At 56.7% G+C, this 22,854-nt stretch overlaps 1 pseudogene; it reads left to right on the forward strand.

Moving 5' to 3' along the window:
* The window catches only part of LOC143998044 (protein spinster homolog 1-like), a 101,521-nt pseudogene that overhangs the window by 30,265 nt on the left and 48,402 nt on the right, over positions 1-22,854 (forward strand).

The following is a 22,854-nucleotide window of genomic DNA, read 5'->3' on the forward strand; positions in this document are numbered from 1 at the left end:
GTGTGCGTTCTCCCTCCAGTGTCCCCCTGTGTGTGCGTTCTCCCTCCAGTGTCCCCCTGTGTGTGCGTTCTCCCTCCAGTGTCCCCCTGTGTGTGCGTTCTCCCTCCAGTGTCCCCCTGTGTGTGCGTTCTCCCTCCAGTGTCCCCCTGTGTGTGCGTTCTCCCTCCAGTGTCCCCCTGTGTGTGTGCATTCTCCATCCAGTGTTCCTGTGTGTGTGCATTCTCCCTCCAGTGTTCCTGTGTGTGTGCGTTCTCCCTCCAGTGTTCCTGTGTGTGTGCGTTCTCCCTCCAGTGTTCCTGTGTGTGTGCGTTCTCCCTCCAGTGTCCCCCTTGTGTGCGCGTTCTCCCTCCAGTGTCCCCCTGTGTGTGCGTTCTCCCTCCAGTGTCCCCCTGTGTGTGCGTTCTCCCCCCAGTGTCCCCCTGTGTGTGCGTTCTCCCCCCAGTGTCCCCCTGTGTGTGCGTTCTCCCTCCAGTGTCCCCCTGTGTGTGCGTTCTCCCTCCAGTGTCCCCCTGTGTGTGTGTGCATTCTCCCTCCAGTGTCCACCTGTGTGTGTGTGTGTGCATTCTCCCTCCAGTGTCCCCCTGTGTGCGTCCCTTCTCCAGTGTCCCCCTGTGTGCGTTCTCCCTCCAGTGTCCCCCTGTGTGTGCGTTCTCCCTCCAGTGTCCCCCTGTGTGTGGGTTCTCCCCCCAGTGTCCCCCTGTGTGTGCGTTCTCCCTCCAGTGTACCCCTGCGTGTGTGCGTTCTCCCTCCAGTGTCCCCCTGTGTGTTGCGCATTCTCCCTCCAGTGTCCCCCTCTGTGTGCGTTCTCCCTCCAGTGTCCCCCTGTGTGCGTTCTCTCTCCAGTGTCCCCCTGTGTGCGTTCTCCCTCCAGTGTCCCCCTGTGTGTGTGTGTGTGTGTGTGTGCGCTCTCCCTCCAGTGTCCCCCTATGTGCGATCTCCCTCCAGTGTCCCCCTGTGTGTGCGTTCTCCCTCCAGTGTCCCCCTGTGTGCGTTCTCTCTCCAGTGTCCCCCTGTGTGCGTTCTCCCTCCAGTGTCCCCCTGTGTGTGCGTTCTCCCTCCAGTGTCACCCTGTGTGTGCGTTCTCCCTCCAGTGTCCCCCTGTGTGTGCGTTCTCCCTCCAGTGTCCCCCTGTGTGTGCGTTCTCCCTCCAGTGTCCCCCTGTGTGTGCGTTCTCCCTCCAGTGTCCCCCTGTGTGTGCGTTCTCCCTCCAGTGTCCCCCTGTGTGTGCGTTCTCCCTCCAGTGTCCCCCTGTGTGTGCGTTCTCCCTCCAGTGTCCCCCTGTGTGTGCGTTCTCCCTCCAGTGTCCCCCTGTGTGTGCGTTCTCCCTCCAGTGTCCCCCTGTGTGTACGTTCTCCCTCCAGTGTCCCCCTGTGTGTGTGTTCTCCCTCCAGTGTCCCCCTGTGTGTGCGTTTTCCTTCCAGTGTCCCCCTGTGTGTGCGTTTTCCTTCCAGTGTCCCCCTGTGTGTGCGTTTTCCCTCCAGTGTCCCCCTGTGTGTGAGTTTTCCCTCCAGTGTCCCCCTGTGTGTGTGTGTGTGTGTGCGCTCTCCCTCCAGTGTCCCCCTGTGTGTGCGTTCTCCCTCCAGTGTCCCCCGTGTGTGCGCATTCTCCCTCCAGTGCCCCCCTGTGTGTGCGTTCTCCCTCCAGTGTCCCGCTGTGTGTGCGTTCTCCCCCCAGTGTCCCCCTGTGTGTGCGTTCTCCCTCCAGTGTTCCTGTGTGTGTGCATTCTCCCTCCAGTGTTCCTGTGTGTGTGCATTCTCCCTCCAGTGTCCCACTGTGTGTGTGCGTTCTCCCTCCAGTGTCCCCCTGTGTGTGTGCGTTCTCCCTCCAGTGTCCCCCTGTGTTTGCGTTCTCCCTCCAGTGTCCCCCTGTGTGTACGTTCTCCCTCCAGTGTCCCCCTGTGTGTGTGTTCTCCCTCCAGTGTCCCCCTGTGTGTGCGTTTTCCTTCCAGTGTCCCCCTGTGTGTGCGTTTTCCTTCCAGTGTCCCCCTGTGTGTGCGTTTTCCCTCCAGTGTCCCCCTGTGTGTGAGTTTTCCCTCCAGTGTCCCCCTGTGTGTGTGTGTGTGTGTGTGTGCGCTCTCCCTCCAGTGTCCCCCTATGTGCGTTCTCCCTCCAGTGTCCCCCTGTGTGTGCGTTCTCCCTCCAGTGTCCCCCGTGTGCGCATTCTCCCTCCAGTGCCCCCCTGTGTGTGCGTTCTCCCTCCAGTGTCCCCCTGTGTGTGCGTTCTCCCCCTAGTGTCCCCCTGTGTGTGCGTTCTCCCTCCAGTGTTCCTGTGTGTGTGCATTCTCCCTCCAGTGTTCCTGTGTGTGTGCATTCTCCCTCCAGTGTCCCACTGTGTGTGTGCGTTCTCCCTCCAGTGTCCCCCTGTGTGTGTGCGTTCTCCCTCCAGTGTCCCCCTGTGTTTGCGTTCTCCCTCCAGTGTCCCCCTGTGTGTGCTTTCTCCCCCCCCCCAGTGTCCCCCTGTGTGTGCGTTCTCCCCCCAGTGTCCCCCTGTGTGTGCTTTCTCCCCCCCCAGTGTCCCCCTGTGTGTGCGTTCTCCCCCCAGTGTCCCCCTGTGTGTGCGTTCTTCCTCCCAGTGTCCCCCTGTGTGTGCGCTCTCCCCCCCAGTGTCCCCCTGTGTGTGCGCTCTCCCCCCCAGTGTCCCCCTGTGTGTGCGCTCTCCCCCCCAGTGTCCCCCTGTGTGTGCGTTCTCCCCCAAGTGTCCCCTTGTTTGTGCGCGTTCTCCCTCCAGTGTCCCCCTGTGTGTGCGTTCTCCCTCCAGTGTCCCCCTGTGTGTGCGTTCTCCCTCCAGTGTCCCACTGTGTGTGCGTTCTCCCTCCAGTGTCCCCCTGTGTGTCCGTTCTCCCCCCAGTGTCCCCCTGTGTGTGCGTTCTCCCTCCAGTGTCCCCCTGTGTGTGCTTTCTCCCTCCAGTGTCCCCCTGTGTGTGCTTTGTCCCCCTGTGTGTGCGTTCTCCCTCCAGTGTCCCCCTGTGTGTGTGTGTGCATTCTCCCTCCAGTGTCCACCTGTGTGTGTGTGTGTGCATTCTCCCTCCAGTGTCCCCGTGTGTGTGCATTCTCCCTCCAGTGTCCACCTGTGTGTGTGTGTGCATTCTCCCTCCAGTGTCCCCCTGTGTGTGCGTTCTCCCTCCAGTGTCCCCCTGTGTGCGTTCTCCCTCCAGTGTCCCCCTGTGTGCGTTCTCCCTCCAGTGTCCCCCTGTGTGTGCGTTCTCCCTCCAGTGTCCCCCTGTGTGTGCGTTCTCCCTCCAGTGTCCCCCTGTGTGTGCGTTCTCCCTCCAGTGTCCCCCTGTGTGTGCGTTCTCCCTCCAGTGTCCCCCTGTGTGTGCGTTCTCCCTCCAGTGTCCCCCTGTGTGTGCGTTCTCCCTCCAGTGTCCTCCTGTGTGTGCGTTCTCCCTCCAGTGTCCCCCTGTGTGTGTGCGTTCTCCCTCCAGTGTTCCTCTGTGTGTGCGTTCTCCCTCCAGTGTTCCTGTGTGTGTGCGTTCTCCCTCCAGTGTCCCCCTTGTGTGCGCGTTCTCCCTCCAGTGTCCCCCTGTGTGTGTGCATTCTCCTCCTGGCTGTGTGTGTGTGTCCCCCTATTTGCATGTCCTCCTGTGCTGTGTGAGTGTCCCCCTGTGTGCGTGTCCCCCTTTGTGCATGTCCTATTGTGTGCGTGTCCCCCTGTGTGCGTGTCCCCCTGTGTGCGTGTCCCCCTGTGTGTGCGTTCTCCCTCCAGTGTCCCCCTGTGTGTGCGTTTTCCCTCCAGTGTCCCCCTGTGTGCATGCGTTTTCCCTCCAGTGTCCCCCTGTGTGTATGCGTTTTCCCTCCAGTGTCCCCCTGTGTGTGCGTTTTCCCTCCAGTGTCCCCCTGTGTGTGCGTTTTCGCTCCAGTGTCCCCCTCTGTGTGCGTTTTCCCTCCAGTGTCCCCCTGTGTGTGCGTTTTCCCTCCAGTGTCCCCCTGTGTGTGCGTTATTCCTCCAGTGTCCCCCTGTGTGTGTGTGTGTGTGTGTGTGTGTGTGTGCGTTCTCCCTCCAGTGTCCCCCTGTGTGTGCGTTCTCCCTCCAGTGTCCCCCTGTGTGCATTCTCTCTCCAGTGTCCCCCTGTGTGCGTTCTCCCTCCAGTGTCCCCCTGTGTGTGTGTGTGCGCTCTCCCTCCAGTGTCCCCCTATGTGCGTTCTCCCTCCAGTGTCCCCCTGTGTGTGCGTTCTCCCTCCAGTGTCCCCCTGTGTGCGTTCTCTCTCCAGTGTCCCCCTGTGTGCGTTCTCCCTCCAGTGTCCCCCTGTGTGTGCGTTCTCCCTCCAGTGTCCCCCTGTGTGTGCGTTCTCCCCCCCAGTGTCCCCCTGTGTGTGCGCTCTCCCCCCCAGTGTCCCCCTGTGTGTGCGCTCTCCCCCCCAGTGTCCCCCTGTGTGTGCGTTCTCCCCCCAGTGTCCCCCTGTGTGTGCGTTCTCCCCCCAGTGTCCCCCTGTTTGTGCGCGTTCTCCCTCCAGTGTCCCCCTGTGTGTGCGTTCTCCCTCCAGTGTCCCACTGTGTGTGCGTTCTCCCTCCAGTGTCCCCCTGTGTGTCCGTTCTCCCCCCAGTGTCCCCCTGTGTGTGCGTTCTCCCTCCAGTGTCCCCCTGTGTGTGCGTTCTTCCTCCAGTGTCCCCCTGTGTGTGCTTTGTCCCCCTGTGTGTGCGTTCTCCCTCCAGTGTCCCCCTGTGTGTGTGTGCATTCTCCTCCTGGCTGTGTGTGTGTGTCCCCCTATTTGCATGTCCTCCTGTGCTGTGTGAGTGTCCCCCTGTGTGCGTGTCCCCCTGTGTGCATGTCCTATTGTGTGCGTGTCCCCCTGTGTGCGTGTCCCCCTGTGTGCGTGTCCTCCTGTGTGCGTGTCCCCCTGTGTGTGCGTTCTCCCTCCAGTGTCCCCCTGTGTGTGCGTTTTCCCTCCAGTGTCCCCCTGTGTGTATGCGTTTTCCCTCCAGTGTCTCCCTGTGTGTATGCGTTTTCCCTCCAGTGTCCCCCTGTGTGTGCATTTTCGCTCCAGTGTCCCCCTCTGTGTGCGTTTTCCCTCCAGTGTCCCCCTGTGTGTGCGTTTTCCCTCCAGTGTCCCCCTGTGTGCGTTATTCCTCCAGTGTCCCCCTGTGTGTGTGTGTGAGTGTGTGTGTGTGTGTGTGCGCTCTCCCTCCAGTGTCCCCCTATGTGCGTTCTCCCTCCAGTGTCCCCCTGTGTGTGCGTTCTCCCTCCAGTGTCCCCCTGTGTGTGTGTGTGTGTGTGTGCGCTCTCCCTCCAGTGTCCCCCTATGTGCGTTCTCCCTCTAGTGTCCCCCTGTGTGTGCGTTCTCTCTCCAGTGTCCCCCTGTGTGTGCGTTCTCCCTCCAGTGTCCCCCTGTGTGTGCGTTCTCCCTCCAGTGTCCCCCTGTGTGTGCGTTCTCCCTCCAGTGTCCCCCTGTGTGCGTTCTCCCTCCAGTGTCCCCCTGTGTGTGCGTTCTCCCTCCAGTGTCCCCCTGTGTGTGTGTTCTCCCTCCAGTGTCCCCCTGTGTGTGCGTTTTCCTTCCAGTGTCCCCCTGTGTGTGCGTTTTCCTTCCAGTGTCCCCCTGTGTGTGCGTTTTCCCTCCAGTGTCCCCCTGTGTGTGCGTTTTCCCTCCAGTGTCCCCCTGTGTGTGTGTGTGTGTGTGTGTGTGTGCGCTCTCCCTCCAGTGTCCCCCTATGTGCGTTCTCCCTCCAGTGTCCCCCTGTGTGTGCGTTCTCCCTCCAGTGTCCCCCGTGTGTGTGCGTTCTCCCTCCAGTGTCCCCCGTGTGTGCGCGTTCTCCCTCCAGTGTCCCCCTGTGTGTGCGTTCTCCCCCCAGTGTCCCCCTGTGTGTGCGTTCTCCCTCCAGTGTTCCTGTGTGTGTGCATTCTCCCTCCAGTGTTCCTGTGTGTGTGCATTCTCCCTCCAGTGTCCCACTGTGTGTGTGCGTTCTCCCTCCAGTGTCCCCCTGTGTGTGTGCGTTCTCCCTCCAGTGTCCCCCTGTGTTTGCGTTCTCCCTCCAGTGTCCCCCTGTGTGTGCTTTCTCCCCCCCCAGTGTCCCCCTGTGTGTGCGTTCTCCCCCCAGTGTCCCCCTGTGTGTGCTTTCTCCCCCCCCCCAGTGTCCCCCTGTGTGTGCGTTCTCCCCCCAGTGTCCCCCTGTGTGTGCGTTCTCCCCCCAGTGTCCCCCTGTGTGTGCGTTCTTCCTCCCAGTGTCCCCCTGTGTGTGCGCTCTCCCCCCCAGTGTCCCCCTGTGTGTGCGTTCTCCCTCCTAGTGTCCCCCTGTGTGTGTGTGCATTCTCCCTCCAGTGTCCACCTGTGTGTGCGTTCTCCCCCCAGTGTCCCCCTGTTTGTGCGCGTTCTCCCTCCAGTGTCCCCCTGTGTGTGCGTTCTCCCTCCAGTGTCCCCCTGTGTGTGCGTTCTCCCTCCAGTGTCCCACTGTGTGTGCGTTCTCCCTCCAGTGTTCCCCTGTGTGTCCGTTCTCCCCCCATCGTCCCCCTGTGTGTGCGTTCTCCCTCCAGTGTCCCCCTGTGTGTGCTTTCTCCCCCCCCCCAGTGTCCCCCTGTGTGTGCGTTCTCCCCCCAGTGTCCCCCTGTGTGTGCTTTCTCCCCCCCCCAGTGTCCCCCTGTGTGTGCGTTCTCCCCCCAGTGTCCCCCTGTGTGTGCGTTCTCCCCCCAGTGTCCCCCTGTGTGTGCGTTCTTCCTCCCAGTGTCCCCCTGTGTGTGCGCTCTCCCCCCCAGTGTCCCCCTGTGTGTGCGTTCTCCCTCCTAGTGTCCCCCTGTGTGTGTGTGCATTCTCCCTCCAGTGTCCACCTGTGTGTGCGTTCTCCCCCCAGTGTCCCCCTGTTTGTGCGCGTTCTCCCTCCAGTGTCCCCCTGTGTGTGCGTTCTCCCTCCAGTGTCCCCCTGTGTGTGCGTTCTCCCTCCAGTGTCCCCCTGTGTGTGCGTTCTCCCTCCAGTGTCCCACTGTGTGTGCGTTCTCCCTCCAGTGTTCCCCTGTGTGTCCGTTCTCCCCCCAGTGTCCCCCTGTGTGTGCGTTCTCCCTCCAGTGTCCCCCTGTGTGTGCATTCTCCTCCTGGCTGTGTGTGTGTGTCCCCCTATTTGCATGTCCTCCTGTGCTGTGTGAGTGTCCCCCTGTGTGCGTGTCCCCCTGTGTGCATGTCCTATTGTGTGCGTGTCCCCCTGTGTGCGTGTCCTCCTGTGTGCGTGTCCCCCTGTGTGTGCGTTCTCCCTCCAGTGTCCCCCTGTGTGTATGCGTTTTCCCTCCAGTGTCTCCCTGTGTGTATGCGTTTTCCCTCCAGTGTCTCCCTGTGTGTATGCGTTTTCCCTCCAGTGTCCCCCTGTGTGTGCGTTTTCGCTCCAGTGTCCCCCTCTGTGTGCGTTTTCCCTCCAGTGTCCCCCTGTGTGTGCGTTTTCCCTCCAGTGTCCCCCTGTGTGTGCGTTATTCCTCCAGTGTCCCCCTGTGTGTGTGTGTGTGTGTGTGTGTGTGTGCGCTCTCCCTCCAGTGTCCCCCTATGTGCGTTCTCCCTCCAGTGTCCCCCTGTGTGTGCGTTCGCCCTCCAGTGTCCCCCTGTGTGCGTTCTCTCTCCAGTGTCCCCCTGTGTGCGTTCTCCCTCCAGTGTCCCCCTGTGTGTAAGTGTGTGTGTGTGTGCGCTCTCCCTCCAGTGTCCCCCTATGTGCGTTCTCCCTCCAGTGTCCCCCTGTGTGTGCGTTCTCCCTCCAGTGTCCCCCTGTGTGCGTTCTCCCTCCAGTGTCCCCCTGTGTGCGTTCTCTCTCCAGTGTCCCCCTGTGTGTGCGTTCTGCCTCCAGTGTCCCCCTGTGTGTGCGTTCTCCCTCTAGTGTCCCCCTGTGTGTGCGTTCTCCCTCCAGTGTCCCCCTGTGTGTGCGTTCTCCCTCCAGTGTCCCCCTGTGTGTGCGTTCTCCCTCCAGTGTCCCCCTGTGTGTGCGTTCTCCCTCCAGTGTCCCCCTGTGTGTGCGTTCTCCCTCCAGTGTCCCCCTGTGTGTGCGTTCTCCCTCCAGTGTCCCCCTGTGTGTGTGTTCTCCCTCCAGTGTCCCCCTGTGTGTGCGTTTTCCTTCCAGTGTCCCCCTGTGTGTGCGTTTTCCTTCCAGTGTCCCCCTGTGTGTGCGTTTTCCCTCCAGTGTCCCCCTGTGTGTGCGTTTTCCCTCCAGTGTCCCCCTGTGTGTGTGTGTGTGTGTGTGTGTGTGTGTGTGTGTGTGTGCGTTCTCCCTCCAGTGTCCCCCTGTGTGTGCGTTCTCCCTCCAGTGTCCCCTGTGTGTGCGCATTCTCCCTCCAGTGCCCCCCTGTGTGTGCGTTCTCCCTCCAGCGTCCCCCTGTGTGTGCGTTCTCCCCCCAGTGTCCCCCCGTGTGTGTGTTCTCCCTCCAGTGTTCCTGTGTGTGTGCATTCTCCCTCCAGTGTTCCTGTGTGTGTGCATTCTCCCTCCAGTGTCCCACTGTGTGTGTGCGTTCTCCCTCCAGTGTCCCCCTGTGTGTGTGCGTTCTCCCTCCAGTGTCCCCCTGTGTTTGCGTTCTCCCCCCAGTGTCCCCCTGTGTGTGCTTTCTCCCCCCCCAGTGTCCCCCTGTGTGTGCGTTCTCCCCCCAGTGTCCCCCTGTGTGTGCTTTCTCCCCCCCCCCCAGTGTCCCCCTGTGTGTGCGTTCTCCCCCCAGTGTCCCCCTGTGTGTGCGTTCTTCCTCCCAGTGTCCCCCTGTGTGTGCGCTCTCCCCCCCAGTGTCCCCCTGTGTGTGCGTTCTCCCTCCTAGTGTCCACCTGTGTGTGTGTGCATTCTCCCTCCAGTGTCCACCTGTGTGTGCGTTCTCCCCCCAGTGTCCCCCTGTTTGTGCGCGTTCTCCCTCCAGTGTCCCCCTGTGTGTGCGTTCTCCCTCCAGTGTCCCACTGTGTGTGCGTTCTCCCTCCAGTGTTCCCCTGTGTGTCCGTTCTCCCCCCAGTGTCCCCCTGTGTGTGCGTTCTCCCTCCAGTGTCCCCCTGTGTGTGCGTTCTCCCTCCAGTGTCCCCCTGTGTGTGCTTTGTCCCGCAGTGTGTGCGTTCTCCCTCCAGTGTCCCCCTGTGTGTGTGTGCATTCTCCCTCCAGTGTCCACCTGTGTGTGTGTGTGTGTGCATTCTCCCTCCAGTGTCCCCGTGTGTGTGCATTCTCCCTCCAGTGTCCACCTGTGTGTGTGTGTTTGCATTCTCCCTCCAGTGTCCCCCTGTGTGTGCGTTCCCCCTCCAGTGTCCCCCTGTGTGCGTTCTCCCTCCAGTGTCCCCCTGTGTGTGCGTTCTCCCTCCAGTGTCCCCCTGTGTGTGCGTTCTCCCTCCAGTGTCCCCCTGTGTGTGCGTTCTCCCTCCAGTGTCCCCCTGTGTGTGCGTTCTCCCTCCAGTGTCCCCCTGTGTGTGTGCATTCTCCCTCCAGTGTTCCTGTGTGTGTGCATTCTCCCTCCAGTGTTCCTGTGTGTGTGCGTTCTCCCTCCAGTGTTCCTGTGTGTGTGCGTTCTCCCTCCAGTGTTCCTGTGTGTGTGCGTTCTCCCTCCAGTGTCCCCCTTGTGTGCGCGTTCTCCCTCCAGTGTCCCCCTGTGTGTGCGTTCTCCCTCCAGTGTCCCCCTGTGTGTGCGTTCTCCCCCCAGTGTCCCCCCTGTGTGTGCGTTCTCCCCCCAGTGTCCCCCTGTGTGTGCGTTCTCCCTCCAGTGTCCCCCTGTGTGTGTGTGCGTTCTCCCTCCAGTGTCCCCCTGTGTGTGTGTGCATTCTCCCTCCAGTGTCCACCTGTGTGTGTGTGTGCATTCTCCCTCCAGTGTCCCCGTGTGTGTGCATTCTCCCTCCAGTGTCCCCCTGTGTGCGTTCCCCCTCCAGTGTCCCCCTGTGTGCGTTCTCCCTCCAGTGTCCCCCTGTGTGTGCGTTCTCCCTCCAGTGTCCCCCGTGTGTGTGCGTTCTCCCTCCAGTGTCCCCCGTGTGTGCGCGTTCTCCCTCCAGTGTCCCCCTGTGTGTGCGTTCTCCCCCCAGTGTCCCCCTGTGTGTGCGTTCTCCCTCCAGTGTTCCTGTGTGTGTGCATTCTCCCTCCAGTGTTCCTGTGTGTGTGCATTCTCCCTCCAGTGTCCCACTGTGTGTGTGCGTTCTCCCTCCAGTGTCCCCCTGTGTGTGTGCGTTCTCCCTCCAGTGTCCCCCTGTGTTTGCGTTCTCCCTCCAGTGTCCCCCTGTGTGTGCTTTCTCCCCCCCCCAGTGTCCCCCTGTGTGTGCGTTCTCCCCCCAGTGTCCCCCTGTGTGTGCTTTCTCCCCCCCCCCAGTGTCCCCCTGTGTGTGCGTTCTCCCCCCAGTGTCCCCCTGTGTGTGCGTTCTCCCCCCAGTGTCCCCCTGTGTGTGCGTTCTTCCTCCCAGTGTCCCCCTGTGTGTGCGCTCTCCCCCCCAGTGTCCCCCTGTGTGTGCGTTCTCCCTCCTAGTGTCCCCCTGTGTGTGTGTGCATTCTCCCTCCAGTGTCCACCTGTGTGTGCGTTCTCCCCCCAGTGTCCCCCTGTTTGTGCGCGTTCTCCCTCCAGTGTCCCCCTGTGTGTGCGTTCTCCCTCCAGTGTCCCCCTGTGTGCGCGTTCTCCCTCCAGTGTCCCCCTGTGTGTGCGTTCTCCCTCCAGTGTCCCACTGTGTGTGCGTTCTCCCTCCAGTGTTCCCCTGTGTGTCCGTTCTCCCCCCATCGTCCCCCTGTGTGTGCGTTCTCCCTCCAGTGTCCCCCTGTGTGTGCTTTCTCCCCCCCCCCAGTGTCCCCCTGTGTGTGCGTTCTCCCCCCAGTGTCCCCCTGTGTGTGCTTTCTCCCCCCCCCCAGTGTCCCCCTGTGTGTGCGTTCTCCCCCCAGTGTCCCCCTGTGTGTGCGTTCTCCCCCCAGTGTCCCCCTGTGTGTGCGTTCTTCCTCCCAGTGTCCCCCTGTGTGTGCGCTCTCCCCCCAGTGTCCCCCTGTGTGTGCGTTCTCCCTCCTAGTGTCCCCCTGTGTGTGTGTGCATTCTCCCTCCAGTGTCCACCTGTGTGTGCGTTCTCCCCCCAGTGTCCCCCTGTTTGTGCGCGTTCTCCCTCCAGTGTCCCCCTGTGTGTGCGTTCTCCCTCCAGTGTCCCCCTGTGTGTGCGTTCTCCCTCCAGTGTCCCCCTGTGTGTGCGTTCTCCCTCCAGTGTCCCACTGTGTGTGCGTTCTCCCTCCAGTGTTCCCCTGTGTGTCCGTTCTCCCCCCAGTGTCCCCCTGTGTGTGCGTTCTCCCTCCAGTGTCCCCCTGTGTGTGCATTCTCCTCCTGGCTGTGTGTGTGTGTCCCCCTATTTGCATGTCCTCCTGTGCTGTGTGAGTGTCCCCCTGTGTGCGTGTCCCCCTGTGTGCATGTCCTATTGTGTGCGTGTCCCCCTGTGTGCGTGTCCTCCTGTGTGCGTGTCCCCCTGTGTGTGCGTTCTCCCTCCAGTGTCCCCCTGTGTGTATGCGTTTTCCCTCCAGTGTCTCCCTGTGTGTATGCGTTTTCCCTCCAGTGTCTCCCTGTGTGTATGCGTTTTCCCTCCAGTGTCCCCCTGTGTGTGCGTTTTCGCTCCAGTGTCCCCCTCTGTGTGCGTTTTCCCTCCAGTGTCCCCCTGTGTGTGCGTTTTCCCTCCAGTGTCCCCCTGTGTGTGCGTTATTCCTCCAGTGTCCCCCTGTGTGTGTGTGTGTGTGTGTGTGTGTGCGCTCTCCCTCCAGTGTCCCCCTATGTGCGTTCTCCCTCCAGTGTCCCCCTGTGTGTGCGTTCGCCCTCCAGTGTCCCCCTGTGTGCGTTCTCTCTCCAGTGTCCCCCTGTGTGCGTTCTCCCTCCAGTGTCCCCCTGTGTGTAAGTGTGTGTGTGTGTGCGCTCTCCCTCCAGTGTCCCCCTATGTGCGTTCTCCCTCCAGTGTCCCCCTGTGTGTGCGTTCTCCCTCCAGTGTCCCCCTGTGTGCGTTCTCCCTCCAGTGTCCCCCTGTGTGCGTTCTCTCTCCAGTGTCCCCCTGTGTGTGCGTTCTGCCTCCAGTGTCCCCCTGTGTGTGCGTTCTCCCTCTAGTGCCCCCCTGTGTGTGCGTTCTCCCTCCAGTGTCCCCCTGTGTGTGCGTTCTCCCTCCAGTGTCCCCCTGTGTGTGCGTTCTCCCTCCAGTGTCCCCCTGTGTGTGCGTTCTCCCTCCAGTGTCCCCCTGTGTGTGCGTTCTCCCTCCAGTGTCCCCCTGTGTGTGCGTTTTCCCTCCAGTGTCCCCCTGTGTGTGCGTTTTCCCTCCAGTGTCCCCCTGTGTGTGTGTGTGTGTGTGTGTGTGTGTGTGTGTGTGTGTGTGTGCGTTCTCCCTCCAGTGTCCCCCTGTGTGTGCGTTCTCCCTCCAGTGTCCCCTGTGTGTGCGCATTCTCCCTCCAGTGCCCCCCTGTGTGTGCGTTCTCCCTCCAGCGTCCCCCTGTGTGTGCGTTCTCCCCCCAGTGTCCCCCTGTGTGTGTGTTCTCCCTCCAGTGTTCCTGTGTGTGTGCATTCTCCCTCCAGTGTTCCTGTGTGTGTGCATTCTCCCTCCAGTGTCCCACTGTGTGTGTGCGTTCTCCCTCCAGTGTCCCCCTGTGTGTGTGCGTTCTCCCTCCAGTGTCCCCCTGTGTTTGCGTTCTCCCCCCAGTGTCCCCCTGTGTGTGCTTTCTCCCCCCCCAGTGTCCCCCTGTGTGTGCGTTCTCCCCCCAGTGTCCCCCTGTGTGTGCTTTCTCCCCCCCCCCCAGTGTCCCCCTGTGTGTGCGTTCTCCCCCCAGTGTCCCCCTGTGTGTGCGTTCTTCCTCCCAGTGTCCCCCTGTGTGTGCGCTCTCCCCCCCAGTGTCCCCCTGTGTGTGCGTTCTCCCTCCTAGTGTCCACCTGTGTGTGTGTGCATTCTCCCTCCAGTGTCCACCTGTGTGTGCGTTCTCCCCCCAGTGTCCCCCTGTTTGTGCGCGTTCTCCCTCCAGTGTCCCCCTGTGTGTGCGTTCTCCCTCCAGTGTCCCACTGTGTGTGCGTTCTCCCTCCAGTGTTCCCCTGTGTGTCCGTTCTCCCCCCAGTGTCCCCCTGTGTGTGCGTTCTCCCTCCAGTGTCCCCCTGTGTGTGCGTTCTCCCTCCAGTGTCCCCCTGTGTGTGCTTTGTCCCCCAGTGTGTGCGTTCTCCCTCCAGTGTCCCCCTGTGTGTGTGTGCATTCTCCCTCCAGTGTCCACCTGTGTGTGTGTGTGTGTGTGCATTCTCCCTCCAGTGTCCCCGTGTGTGTGCATTCTCCCTCCAGTGTCCACCTGTGTGTGTGTGTTTGCATTCTCCCTCCAGTGTCCCCCTGTGTGTGCGTTCCCCCTCCAGTGTCCCCCTGTGTGCGTTCTCCCTCCAGTGTCCCCCTGTGTGTGCGTTCTCCCTCCAGTGTCCCCCTGTGTGTGCGTTCTCCCTCCAGTGTCCCCCTGTGTGTGCGTTCTCCCTCCAGTGTCCCCCTGTGTGTGCGTTCTCCCTCCAGTGTCCCCCTGTGTGTGTGCATTCTCCCTCCAGTGTTCCTGTGTGTGTGCATTCTCCCTCCAGTGTTCCTGTGTGTGTGCGTTCTCCCTCCAGTGTTCCTGTGTGTGTGCGTTCTCCCTCCAGTGTTCCTGTGTGTGTGCGTTCTCCCTCCAGTGTCCCCCTTGTGTGCGCGTTCTCCCTCCAGTGTCCCCCTGTGTGTGCGTTCTCCCTCCAGTGTCCCCCTGTGTGTGCGTTCTCCCCCCAGTGTCCCCCTGTGTGTGCGTTCTCCCCCCAGTGTCCCCCTGTGTGTGCGTTCTCCCTCCAGTGTCCCCCTGTGTGTGTGTGCGTTCTCCCTCCAGTGTCCCCCTGTGTGTGTGTGCATTCTCCCTCCAGTGTCCACCTGTGTGTGTGTGTGCATTCTCCCTCCAGTGTCCCCGTGTGTGTGCATTCTCCCTCCAGTGTCCCCCTGTGTGCGTTCCCCCTCCAGTGTCCCCCTGTGTGCGTTCTCCCTCCAGTGTCCCCCTGTGTGTGCGTTCTCCCTCCAGTGTCCCCCTGTGTGTGGGTTCTCCCCCCAGTGTCCCCCTGTGTGTGCGTTCTCCCTCCAGTGTACCCCTGCGTGTGTGCATTCTCCCTCCAGTGTCCCCCTGTGTGTTGCGCATTCTCCCTCCAGTGTCCCCCTGTGTGTGCGTTCTCCCTCCTAGTGTCCCCCTGTGTGTGTGTGCATTCTCCCTCCAGTGTCCACCTGTGTGTGCGTTCTCCCCCCAGTGTCCCCCTGTTTGTGCGCGTTCTCCCTCCAGTGTCCCCCTGTGTGTGCGTTCTCCCTCCAGTGTCCCACTGTGTGTGCGTTCTCCCTCCAGTGTTCCCCTGTGTGTCCGTTCTCCCCCCAGTGTCCCCCTGTGTGTGCGTTCTCCCTCCAGTGTCCCCCTGTGTGTGCGTTCTCCCTCCAGTGTCCCCCTGTGTGTGCTTTGTCCCCCTGTGTGTGCGTTCTCCCTCCAGTGTCCCCCTGTGTGTGTGTGCATTCTCCCTCCAGTGTCCCCGTGTGTGTGCATTCTCCCTCCAGTGTCCACCTGTGTGTGTGTGTGCATTCTCCCTCCAGTGTCCCCGTGTGTGTGCATTCTCCCTCCAGTGTCCACCTGTGTGTGTGTGTGCATTCTCCCTCCAGTGTCCCCCTGTGTGTGCGTTCCCCCTCCAGTGTCCCCCTGTGTGCGTTCTCCCTCCAGTGTCCCCCTGTGTGCGTTCTCCCTCCAGTGTCCCCCTGTGTGTGCGTTCTCCCTCCAGTGTCCCCCTGTGTGTGCGTTCTCCCTCCAGTGTCCCCCTGTGTGTGCGTTCTCCCTCCAGTGTCCCCCTGTGTGTGCGTTCTCCCTCCAGTGTCCCCCTGTGTGTGCGTTCTCCCTCCAGTGTCCCCCTGTGTGTGCGTTCTCCCTCCAGTGTCCCCCTGTGTGTGTGCATTCTCCATCCAGTGTTCCTGTGTGTGTGCATTCTCCCTCCAGTGTTCCTGTGTGTGTGCGTTCTCCCTCCAGTGTTCCTGTGTGTGTGCGTTCTCCCTCCAGTGTTCCTGTGTGTGTGCGTTCTCCCTCCAGTGTCCCCCTTGTGTGCGCGTTCTCCCTCCAGTGTCCCCCTGTGTGTGCGTTCTCCCTCCAGTGTCCCCCTGTGTGTGCGTTCTCCCCCCAGTGTCCCCCTGTGTGTGCGTTCTCCCCCCAGTGTCCCCCTGTGTGTGCGTTCTCCCTCCAGTGTCCCCCTGTGTGTGTGTGCATTCTCCCTCCAGTGTCCCCCTGTGTGTGTGTGCATTCTCCCTCCAGTGTCCACCTGTGTGTGTGTGTGTGCATTCTCCCTCCAGTGTCCCCGTGTGTGTGCATTCTCCCTCCAGTGTCCCCCTGTGTGCGTCCCTTCTCCAGTGTCCCCCTGTGTGCGTTCTCCCTCCAGTGTCCCCCTGTGTGTGCGTTCTCCCTCCAGTGTCCCCCTGTGTGTGGGTTCTCCCCCCAGTGTCCCCCTGTGTGTGCGTTCTCCCTCCAGTGTACCCCTGCGTGTGTGCGTTCTCCCTCCAGTGTCCCCCTGTGTGTTGCGCATTCTCCCTCCAGTGTCCCCCTGTGTGTTGCGCGTTCTCCCTCCAGTGTCCCCATGTGTGTGCGTTTTCTCCCCCCAGTGTCCCCCTGTGTGTGCGTGCTCCCTCCAGGGTCCCCCTGTGTGTGTGTGTGTGCATTCTCCTTCCAGTGTCCCCGTGTGTGTGCGTTCTCCCTCCAGTGTCCCCCTGTGTGTGCGTTCTCCCTCCAGTGTCCCCCTTGTGTGCGCGTTCTCCTTCCAGTGTCCCCCTGTGTGTCTGTTCTCCCCCCAGTGTCCCCCTGTGTGTCCGTTCTCCCCCCAGTGTCCCCCTGTGTGTCCGTTCTCCCCCCAGTGTCCCCCTGTGTGTCCGTTCTCCCCCCAGTGTCCCCCTGTGTGTCCGTTCTCCCCCCAGTGTCCCCCTGTGTGTGCGTTCTCCCCCCCAGTGTCCCCCTGTGTGTGCGTTCTCCCCGCCAGTGTCCCCCTGTGTGTGCGTTCTCCCCGCCAGTGTCCACCTGTGTGTGCATTCTCCCCCCAGTGTCCCCCTGTGTGTGTGCGTTCTCCCTCCAGTGTACCCCTGTGCAGGTGTAGCTTCAATGTTGGGATCAAGGGGGCCCCATGATCTTCTATTGCCCGGGGGCCCCATGAGTTGTCAGTCCGCCCCTGTTGGTGTCTACCATGCATTGGTAATAGTTCTCTTTACCACTGTAAAGATTTTGGTCACTAGGCAGAAATGGCTCTTTGGCAATGGACAGGCTTCTTAAATAGAAGGGCTTCCATTGGATTCATCTGGAGTAGGCTACCCAATACCCTTTGTACAGCTTGATCCTCTGTCAGGTTTTTATTGCCGTTACTGTCCCCGCTGGGGAGATTACACCTTTTTGTCCTGCTGGCCATTGTTACTGGGAGAGAAAGTGATGGAGAAGTCAAAATTTTAGAGTTCTCACCAGAACAAGAAAAAAGACGCTTCCGCTCACTTTGGGGGGGGGGGGGGGGGAGAGAGGGGGATTTTCTTTAACTTCTTGTTTTCCTCCAATAAAGGAAATGATGAGAAATCTCCTCAACAAGGCACATACAGCCAAAAAATAATCTTCTAGGAGTTTATTTCCTTCCCTACTCTATGTAAAACAAAGTTTTTGGCTATACATACACACAGTCACAAATGGTTGTTCTACAAAGCTTTTCCTTTCAAATAACGTAAAATTATTTATGTTTTTTTTTTCTTCCAAATGTATCTCCAGTTGTATAATAAACTTTCTCTTGTTCCCTCTCTAGTATTTATTGTCAGTTATATGGTGCTGGCGCCTGTATTTGGTTATCTTGGTGACAGCTACAACAGGAAATACATAATGCGTTTTGGGATTTCCTTTTGGTCCAGTCACCCTCTACAGCTCCTTCATACCCAAAGAGGTAAGCTCTGCTACCATCCCCATTCAGATCATCATGCAATTTCAGATGAAGTTGCACGATTTTCAAAGCCGCATTTATTGTGAATGGTGGTTTAAGGTTGCAGACTGCAGCTTTTCTGATTACAGCACTGCATTTGATTTGTAATAAAGGCAGGCCTTCTGTTTCTTAAATCAGGCAGAGAAAGAACATGAGTGGCCCCGACACACAGCAGTTTTAAGAACAGTGAAGGATGAGAATCAGCAAATAAAGTCAGCACAATATCTGAGGATTCCTGACCTTCCTCTATGTTCCTCCAGCATTCTGTTGTGGCCATTTTTTATTAATGTATGTTGTCAGATGCCCCCCAGTGTCAGTTTTGCTGTAATACGCTCATGTGAGGGTATTTGCACATGCTGACACTGGTGGAAGACCATTGGATGAGGAAACCTTCCCATGGACACGACGGATCTGTTTTGCTCTTTTAAGGATGTTTGTTTATGCTTCACCGAGGAACTAGCCACTCCATGGCGATCGCATTTAAACTCCTAAATAAGCAGATCTGTGTACTTGGGAACCATACAAAATGGTGGCCCACTGGGCCATAGTTTTGTATGGCTCGCATCACTGGCAGCAGTGGGAATGTGCACGCGGTTGTGTTCTAAACCACGTGCTTGCTGCATGGTTTTGCACACCACCGTCTGCACACGTCACTACTGTATTTTTATTTGAATATATGCATGAGTGTCATTGGTTCTTTTGAATGAATACAAGTGTCCGATTGGCTGATTCTGAAATCAGCATCCTCTTTTGTTATCAATGTGTTTAGTATAAATAAAAGCCACTTGGCTACCTGGTTCAGGATTAATGCTGAGCTCGAGGTGATACCAGCATCTGTGTTACTTGGAGAGATAAACGAGCGTGCTTTCCTGGCATTATATGAAAGAGCTTTTTGTTCTTTTAAGAGCAGAGAAATTATATGCTTATAGGGAGAAGCTTACATTTTCCCAGACAATTCTGACCACACCAAGCATAGAAGCAGATCTGTGTGATCAGCATGCATCCTGCGTCTCGTAATCGATGCTACAGGATGCCGACGTTCCTGTAGCCCCATAGTCAGCCTGGTTGATACCAGACCATCCACCCATTTTCCTTAGCACCTCACTGTTAGAACTGGCAGCTTGTTGTAGCATGGGTCGCACGGTAGAATCCTATGCAACTGTGTGCTCTGCCAAACCCGTACATCATGCCGCTGCTTGCCCTCAGGTAATGCTGCCATGCCTCCCACAAAAGAAAATATACTAGAAGGAATTGTTTCTTGGCCTTAGCCACTTCCCCTTTTCCCCTTTTATTTATGTGTGTTTGTCACTGCACTTATTAGTAGGGTGTAGGTCCTCGGCTAAGATCAATTGTAGCGCCTGTTCTTATAAGTTTTTGGCAGGGAGTATGTTACTGCTCTTGTTGAGTGGAGGCACTGGTGAGTATCCCTTCTGATGTAATTAGGTAAATTAATGGTGAGGACGGTGGGAGTGCCTTTTTCCTTATATGTTGAATCTGGCCTGGTGCACCAGGCTTGTCCTCGGTTGTAGGCAAGGATCTCCCTAAGTTTTCTGAGTTCTGATGCCTCTCTGATGGGGATGGGGCTGCACTGGTCTGGGCAAGGGCTGGCTAAGGAAGAAGCCAGGGTTCCATGGTACCCTAGGGTTCCTCTAGAGCAGGGATATGCAATTAGCGGACCTCCAGCTGTTGCAAAACTACAAGTCCCATAAGGCATAGCAAGACTCTGACAGACACAAGCATGACACCCAGAAGCAGAGGCATGATGGGACTTGTAGTTTTGCAACAGCTGGAGGTCCGCTAATTGCATATCCCTGCTCTAGAGGTTGCTAGGGGTTCCTTGTTCAATGAGCAATTTCTGCCTGTCAGAAGTTCCCACTCACACCATTGAACATTTTAGCTATGTGTAAGGGGGTGTTCTTCCCAGTGACCACACGTGTAAGGAGCATTCTTCCCATTACATATAGGGTATCATGAGTTGTAGATAGTCATTTTTAGCAGGGGTTCCCTGAGACTGGAAAGTTGTTTCAAGGGTTCCTTCATGTTGAAAAGGGAAAAGGTTGAGAAAGGCTGCTCTAGGGCCTGACCTTTTGGCTAGGACCAGAGGAGTTTTTTAATTCTGGTCAGGGGGCCTTCCATGGTATTTCACTATGGCACAAGCACTTATCCACTTGCCCTTTATTTATGTGTGTTTGTCACTGCAATTATTTGCACAGCACTGTATGCACTTTTTTTTCACCTCCCGATTAGTAGGGTGTAGGTCCTCGGGGAAAGTCTTGGGGAGGGGAACTGTGTCCTTTTGGTTAGGTTCTATTTCACCCATGGGGTACCCTTTTGGGGAAGCCCCACGTAGTACTTGGGGTTAGTCTGTTTCAGCAGGCCTCTCGCAGAAAGGGGTCTGCCTGGTTTTGGCCAGGTAGACCAGTGAGTACCCAGTCCCTGTCAGGAGCCCAGCGCCCTGGAGGATCGGAGGAAGGATCCTTTCTCTTTGGAGGAGGACCATGTGTATGCTTTTTATTTTATTTTTATTACATTTTTTATATATTTTTTGTATCAGATGTTAAGTTTCTGTGAGTGTGTAGAAAGAGAACCTTTGCCGTCACATGACCTTGGAGTAAAGGTGGGATTTTAGGAAATGGCACTTTATGGGAGACCTTAGAAATGCTTTTATAGGCTACATGGTAGGATTTAAAGTAATTTAAACCACGCCAGTGGGGCATGAATAGGGATGCATGCACTGTCCTGTCACCATTTGAGGAGGATGGTGAGCAGTGACAGTGCATGCATCAGTGACACTGTATCTCTTGTCCACCTGTTGGAGCATGCACTGCGTGGAATAATGGACAGGGCACTTGAGGCATAACAGAGGCAGGAAGAGGAGGACTTCCTTGCCTCTCTAGGCCCCCTTTATCCAGACAGTGTTCCTGCTTTCCCACCCATTACACAGGAAGAGGACGAGGAGGATTGTGTCAGCATGGAGGTGGAGCCTGGCGCTCAGCAGCAGGAGTCTTGTAGAGATGATTTACAGTCCCAAGAAACCCGTGGACTTCTACGTGTCTGGGAGGAGGTGGCTGCGGGTCATGTTGTCCTTAGTGACCCAGAGGACTCTGGACCGAATGCCTCAGCTAACCTACGCTGCATGGCCTCCCTGATCCTGTAAAGCCTGTGGGAAGGATCCTTGTATTCTTCGGATCAAGGAGAGGGACCATTACTGGCTGGCCACTCTCCTTGATCCACGGTACAAGGGTAAGGTTGCGGACCTTATCTTGCTGTCGCAGAGGGAGCAGAGGATGAGACATCTCCGGGAGGCCTTGCAGAAAGGTCTGTGCAACGCGTTCCTAGAGACTGGGAGGTTGCAAACTCCTGGTCCTGAACAACGTGTTGCTGAGGCTTCGGTCAGAAGGAGCAGTGGAGAAGGTGGCCGTCTGACTGATGCGTTCAGACAATTTTTTAGTCCGCAGCCCCAAGGTATGATCGATTCCAGCAACCATCGCCAGTGTCTGGTTTACATGGTGCAGGAATACCTAGGGGCAAGGTCAGACTTGGTCACCTTTCCCACTGAAAATCCTCTGGCTTACTGGGTCTTGAGGATGGATCACTGGCCAGAGCCTGCACAGTATGCAATTGAGCTACTGGCCTGTCCTGCATCCAGCGTTCTTTCGGCGTTGGATTTGTAACCGATCACAGGATGTGCCTGTCCACCGACTCAGTTGATCGACTGACCTTCATCAAGATGAATCAGTCTTGGATCACCACCAGCTACCAAGCACCTGAAGCTGATGTAACCGAATAATTTTTTTGGAAATGTCACATCCCTTCAAGACTGCCTATGCTGATTCTGAGTGACTGTCCTGTTATGTTGACTGACTATCCTCTTCCTCCTCAATGATCCCGCTGATATCTTGGAAGAACATTTTTGGTTCTGAGTGATGCCACCAGCCCAATTTTTCAGCCCCTGTTTAACAGGGGCGTGTAATTACAATTTTTGATGCAATGCTTTGCACCAGGGCTCATTCCTGCACTCCAAATAGAGTATATGGGAGAGGTTGCAGTGTCGTGGCACCAGCACCAGTGCCTAAGGCCCAATTTTTCAGCCCCTGTTTAACAGGGGCGTGTAATTACAATTTTTGATGCAATGCTTTGCAGCAGGGCTCATTCCTGCACTCCAAATAGAGTATATGGGAGAGGTTGCAGTGTCGTGGCACCAGCACTAGTGCCTAAGGCCCAATTTTTCAGCCCCTGTTTAACAGGTGCGTGTAATTAAAATTTTTGATGCAATGCTTTGCAGCAGGGCTCATTCCCGCACCCCAACTAGAGTAAATGGTAGAGGTTGCAGTGTATAGGCCCAATTTTTCAGCCCCGGTTTAACAGGGGCATATAATACAATGTTTGATGCTTTGCAGCAGGGCTCATTCCTGCACTCCAACTAGAGTATCTGGGAGAGGTTAATAACAGTAATTAAGGGGCGCTCTGAAAAAAACGAAAAAATTAAAAATTTAGACCCCCATTATCAATAACAGTGGCATTAATAAAAAATACTTAGAACAATGATCTAATCACCAAGTACAAATGTACAGATATAATATCAATAAATAAAATGAAATGACTGAACATTTGGTGAACCACCAAAAAAATCAAGTCCCAATAACGTGTCTCTACATAGATAAATTCTGCAGATCCAAGTGTGGACACAAATATTGATCGTGATATAGCAGCAAATCGGAAAAAGGCTTGCGACTCCCTCCACCAAACACACAGCAATACACCAGTTGTGAAGATATAAATCCAAACTTCTTACCAGATTCGTTTGACCAGAGGGACGGAAGTGGTGACAAAAAGCCGCTAGGAGCGGTACTTGGTCACGCTTTTCGATGCCACTTCCGGCCCTCTGGTTTGCCGGTCTGAAGGCCTGGAACACACGCCAATAGCGAATGCAGAAGGACTTTTTCGTTTGGTCGGAGAGTGAGTCTTTCGGTCAAAGCGAGCTGCCCCAGTGCCAGGTCAGGCACATAACCACGTAAGGAGCCATTTGGCTGTCTGTTTTTATATTAATTTTTTATTAAAGTCAGTATTACGCTGTAGATCCTTTTGTATTATTTTTTCATATTTGCCGCCTGAGCCTGTGAAGGGGGACATATCATCTACTATCATTTCCATCAGTATCCATATGAGCAGGCATTATCCTGTATAGGCGTGGTTTGACTTACTTTATAAGTAAAGTGGTCAAACGAATCTGGTAAGCAGTTTGGATTTACATCTTCACAACTGGTGTATTGCTGTGTGTTTGGTGGAGGGAGTCGCAAGCCTTTTTCTGATTTGCTGCTATATCACAATCAATATTTGTGTCTACACTTGGATCTGCAGAATTTATCTATGTAGAGACACGTTATTGGGACTTGATTTTTTTGGTGGTTCACCAAATGTTCAGTCTATTTCATTTTATTTATTGATATTATATCTGTACATTTGTACTTGGTGATTAGATCATTGTTCTAAGTATTTTTTATTAATGCCACTGTTATTGATAATGGGGGTCTAAATTTTTCATTTTTTAGTTTTTTTCAGAGCGCCCCTTAATTACTGTTATTATCCATTAAGGTGTTTTTTTCACTTTCTCAGGGAGCAGCTTTTTTTGTTTGTATTTTGTTTTTTCACATGGCGTGGAATTTGCGCAGTTGAAGTTCAACTTTTTTTTTCACATCTGGGAGAGTTTGCAGTGTTGTGGCACCAGTGCCTAAGGCCCAATTTTTCAGGCCCATTCCTGTGCCCACCGAGAGTAACTCTGAGACCCCATTCACACCTGAGCGTTTTGTAGCTTGACGCCTGAAGCTACAAAACGCTGGAGGGGAAAAAATTCATTATTGTCAATGGAGATGGTTCACATCTCCACTCCAAGTCGCCTGAAGCCCTACGCCTGAAGCTCAAACAAGTTCCAGACCCTTTTTTGTCGCGCGAACCGGGCTGATTTGGGCGTTTTTCTTCTTTTAACATTGGTGACCTTTTGCCCTGCACAAATTTGC

This window comes from Lithobates pipiens, unplaced genomic scaffold (assembly GCF_037356315.1).
Source record: "Lithobates pipiens isolate NorthernLeopardFrog02 unplaced genomic scaffold, aLitPip1_a1.2 Scaffold_19, whole genome shotgun sequence".
NCBI classification, from domain to species: domain Eukaryota; kingdom Metazoa; phylum Chordata; class Amphibia; order Anura; family Ranidae; genus Lithobates; species Lithobates pipiens.